Source organism: Pinus tabuliformis, chromosome 8, assembly GCF_031772625.1.
Source record: "Pinus tabuliformis cultivar Carrire ecotype Pingquan chromosome 8, CPIR1, whole genome shotgun sequence".
NCBI lineage: Eukaryota > Viridiplantae > Streptophyta > Pinopsida > Pinales > Pinaceae > Pinus > Pinus tabuliformis.
The window spans coordinates 756,852,473-756,857,610 of record NC_142294.1 but is presented as its reverse complement, the minus strand read 5'-3'; the positions used below and the strand labels follow the sequence as shown (position 1 = coordinate 756,857,610).

The following is a 5,138-nucleotide window of genomic DNA, read 5'->3' as shown; positions in this document are numbered from 1 at the left end:
AATACAAAAAGATGGTAGCCTTCTAATCCCTTCCTCTCAAAGGAGGAAGAAGAGGAAACCATAAAGAATCCTACAAACCAAGCAAAAGGGGATGATGTGACTCAAATTGGCTTCACATCCCATATGCAGAAGGGCATCAAATCCAAAGAAATCAAAGCATCATAATTGTAGGAAAAGGAGACACACGACGAAATTGTGATGGGGGGTGTAAAGAGAGAGAGAGCTCAGACTCAAACAAAGAAACTCTATTGCCGAGATCAAGAAATGAATTGGCAATGGTTCCAATTGACCCTAAACCAAGGTCCAGAAAAATAAAGATAAAAAAGAGAAGTTAAGTGATTTTTATTGTACTTAAAATTCAACATTTTTTTATATAATTTCAATTGTTTTAAAAAAGAGAAGTTAAGTGATTTTTATTGTACTTAAAATTCAACATTTTTTTATATAATTTCAATTGTTTTTTCCTTATTGTTCATAAGCGGAAAAGTGTATATTTCTGAATACTTTCCATATATACAAAATGTAAATTTTTCACTTGTTTTAAAAAGGAATAAAACAAGAGTACAAAATGTGTTGTTTCAAAGTTCATCACAAAAATCAAAATTTATATTTATGTCAAGAATGGGATTCGAACCCATGCCCTTTCGGACCAGTACCTGAAACTGGCGCCTTAGACCAACTCGGCCATCTTGACGTGCGCTAAAATATTTGGATGGAATATTAATTTACCAATTTTCTAAATGCGTGTCATTCTCAATACCTTCAAAATGAAATGTTACGTTGAAAAATAATCCAGTTTAGTAGCGATACCGCTTTTAATTCTTCCATTTTTAGGTATCCAACGAGTTCACCTTTTTCTTTCGTTTTCTATTTTCCTAAAGTTCCGAGTTTGAAATTGTTTTGATATTACAAAATAATTAACTAATTAAACTGATATTTTACTCCATTTATAATACTAATAATATCAATCTCAGATATTATATATATATATACAATTTAATTATTTTTAGAATTTCGATTAATTTTATGTCAAATTTACTTGTAATTTGTAATAAGATAATTTTGTTTTTAATTTAATGTATTTTTTATTTTAATTTAATTAGAAATTTTACCAAATTACATGAAATAATTTTTTTTTAAATTAAAATATTTTAAATATTATTTATTAATTTTTTGTTATTGTGAATTTAATGTATGATTAGACATTTTGTTGAGATAGTATTTTTAGAGTTAAATTGTACCCAAATTTTTGTAATGTCTAATGTTTTGAGTAGAATCTATCATCAAGGATCAAATAATTGTATAGTGATAAGTGAACCTTGAGACGAGCATAAATTAAAAAGAGAGCCAAATGACCATGGAAGAATATAATAAAAGATTTTGAAAATATATTTTACAACATTATAATTAAGAACAATTAGGTTTATTACTTTAAATAACTAAAAGTCACTTAAAAAGATTTTTTTTGTTATAAACATAACTAATTAGAAAAATATATAATATTATAAGATATGATATGAGATTAAAGTTCCCCCATGGCGAATGAAGATCACAAGTTATGAAGGATAGCAAGATGCTTTAGAAAATGAAATGGCATAAGAGATTAGGAGGTTTCATCGCCCAATGCAGAAGATTTAATGCAGGGTGGTGAATTCATTTCGAAGTATAGAGTGAAACTCAACATTGAGACTACTCTATGCTCATTGTGGATCATAGGACGAGTACGACCAACAAATGTAAGAGAGCTAGAAGATTTGACCTTCATCATTTTAGATTTTGGATAACTGGAGGCATGAATTTCAATATAGGCAATTCAAAACACATGGGAGATATATTTGCCTGTTGTTGGTTTCATCTGGTTATTTGCCTAACTAAGTTTAAATTGGAAAAGTTTGTTGGCTCAACCAACTACATATTGGTATTTCCAACACCAATTTGGCTTGGAATATCAATCAAGCTATAGGTTTTGAAGCACTTATTCTATTTATCTAGAGATCATAGGTTCATTTCAATCCCTCACCCCCCCCCCCAACACCCACCCCTCCCACCATTCTCTTGAAACCAAAACGGTATGGTAAAGATACTTCCACCCACCTGGAATATGCAAAAAATGAAATGGTTATGAGATTAAAGAAGGAAAAGATTCAATTTTTTGGAAATAAAATTTTATAACTAATGGAAATATTAAGCATAAAATAGAGAGAAAATGGAGGGGCAGGAGTGAGAGGAGAAGATAAAGGCCCAAGGGAAAGAGAGGGGGTGAATGGAGAAATAAACGAAAGCAAAATCAATAAGCTAAATACTTATAATCAAAATCTATGGAAAAAAATAGTTATCTGGGCACTTTTCTATTCCAAGAGCTTTATGAATGATGTGGGATGTGTAATGGGGGATTAAGGTTAAGATTTTGGTTTTATCAAAGCAAATGAGATGTTTTTATTTAAAAGAATGTTCAGTGATCGCCGATTTGGAGATGTAGTTGTGGGAGGTGTCCACGATATGCCCTTTGAGTCAGGCTTTAAATTTAGGACCAATTTTTCCACTGTAAGAGTAGGAAATTTGGTAAACCCTTGATCCAAGCATGGGATTAAATTTATCCTTGGTTATCCAAAATAATTGTTTGAGTTTTATAGGGTTTAAAGAGGGTTTTGATATTCCTCTTTTTACCGAGATATTAGAAATATGATTAGTGATTCCCTGGATGTAAGGAAGTGAAATGCAAGCACGAGGAAAAGTGGAGGTGGAAGTTTTAGACTAAGGATTTAGGGCCATATGGAAATTTATGTTGATTTCGGATCTAAAATAACCATTGGCCCTAGAGGATTTGACCAAATGGGATTTTCCATTATCTAGAAATTGTATAGTAGAAATTATGGTGGCATGACTTATTAGAGTTTCTAAAATGGTATATTTTTGGGCCTTATGATGATGAGAAGAGGCATGAAGGTAACAATCAACGTGTCTTTTTTCTGTAAACCTAGTGGCTAAGGGATCCATCAAGAATACAAGAGATGATAACATCTCAAAAAAGGGAAGGGATCTACCTTTTTCAAATTTCATGGTAAATTGAATAAGGGGGGAAATTTTATTCAAATGGTTAAGAAAGGAATTAAGGGTGGACTAGTTGTGAGACTAAATGATAAATGTTTCATCAACAAAACAATACCATCATTTCAGTTTGAGATCCTGGGAGCTTCAGGCTAAATAAATGAAGTGCTACGTAAAGAAATTAGCGACCATAGGGGATAATGAAGATCCCATGATTGTCCACTCAATCTACTCATAAAAAGTGCATTTGTAGGATAAGAAACTGGGAAAGACAAATTCGAACGAGATTGAGTTTTTTTAGGCCTAGCAAATAGAGATTAGATTAATAGCTTCATAAACTGAATTTTAGTGAATAGAGACATCATATCAAAACTAACCATGATGTCTTGTTCATCTAGGTGAAGGTTCGAGTTTTTTTAATGAAGTTTGTGGATTTATTAACGAAAGGGAGAGTAATTTTGACAAAGGATTAAAGTTTATCACCAAGGAAGTGAAAAAGGGTATGTATGAGATCCCATATAGTACTCATGATTGGTGTAAGGGAGATGATAGGTTTATGATTTTTTGCTTGACCATATATTCTTGGGGTTTGAGGGTTATGGAGAATACAATGTTTTTGAATGTCGAGTTCTAAGGAAGACAATTTGATAGCTTTGGTGACCAAACTAGTTACGGTATTGAAAGGATTTTTAGTAAGAGGTTTATAAGAAGAATAAGACATAAGATAAAGAAATTTAGAATCATAATCAAAATAATTCATGTTAACAATTGTGTTATCTTTATCAGGTTTTGGGATAATAATACTGGGGTTATCATTATGGAATCTAATGGACTGGAGTTTTTCTTTGGTTACGTTAGTTTTCATGAGTTTAGATTAGTGGAGAATCCTACTGCAATCTTATCTAATTTCCTCAACTTTGTGAGTGGAAGGTTTTGTATAACAAACTCAATAATGTATATATTTGATAGGGATATGTCGAGGGATGATATCAAAGTTGGAACCTTTTTGGAGAAAATTAAGGGAAGGGGGATCTAGAGCAAAAGGAGACTAATGATAGTAGAGAGATGATTAACAGAAACTCGATTTGAGAATTTAGGATGGCTTGGAAAAACATTAAAATGAGAGGTGTCATCAAGGCTAGATGTGTTGTTGTTATGAGATATATTTATGTGGGAGGAACAATTACTAGAAATTTGAACAAGATTCTTGGGATCAATAATCATAGAATAAATATCCTTATTATTATTGGTATAATGGAAGGTTAATATCACATTAGGATTATTAATTAAATATGAATTGATACAATTATTTTTAATTAAAGAACTCATAAAATTACTTTGATATTTATATTTACACAAATTTGGAGAATTAAATTCGTTAGAATTTGGATTATTGGATTCAAAAGGAATTGGAAATATGTTTGGGAGAAGATGGATAATCAGTGATGGAATTATTGTGGCTATTAAAGGGACACCGATATGATATACTATGTGAAGTCAACTCTATCATGCTAGGGTTTACCTTTCTTTGATCATGTCCACAAGCTACAGAAAGAGCGAGATTGGATTAGAGGGCACGACCACAGGGAAAGACTACAGTTCGTGGAGATACTATGTTATAATACATTAAGGGAGTGTGGAGAGGATAGCTATACCTTATCGTAAGAAAATGTGAGATGTCTATGGGTTGTAAATCCTAGAATGAGGTCTCTATAGAGGAAACCACCTTATAATTAGTGAGTTGGTCTTGTGCCTTCTTGTAAGAAAATGTGAGATGTCTATGGGCTGTAAATCCTAGAATGAGGTCTCTATAGAGGAAACCACCTTATAATTAGTGAGTTTGTCTTGTGCAACATTCAGAGAGAGAGAGAGAGAGAGAGAGAGAGAGAGAGAGAGAGAGAGGGTTGGGATTCTGCCCAAAGGGAGAGAACTAATTGGGACTTGGAAAGTAACTGGAGAAAGCATATAGATAAGATATATGATTTTGAGAACTTGTTTGGAAAGTAACTTATTAAATTTGTGAATTTATTTATTAGGGATGGATTCACAAATCCTTGTGGTTGAATTGAAATATCTATGTTTGATTGAAT

The 5,138-nt window shown here is 32.0% G+C and overlaps 1 non-coding gene across 1 annotated transcript; it reads right to left on the bottom strand.

Annotated features, from left to right (window-relative positions):
- Positions 1 to 613: 613 nt before the first annotated feature.
- Positions 614 to 694, bottom strand: TRNAL-CAG (transfer RNA leucine (anticodon CAG)). Its single transcript has one exon. It is a non-coding gene; the product is annotated as a tRNA-Leu (tRNA).
- Positions 695 to 5,138: the final 4,444 nt, after the last annotated feature.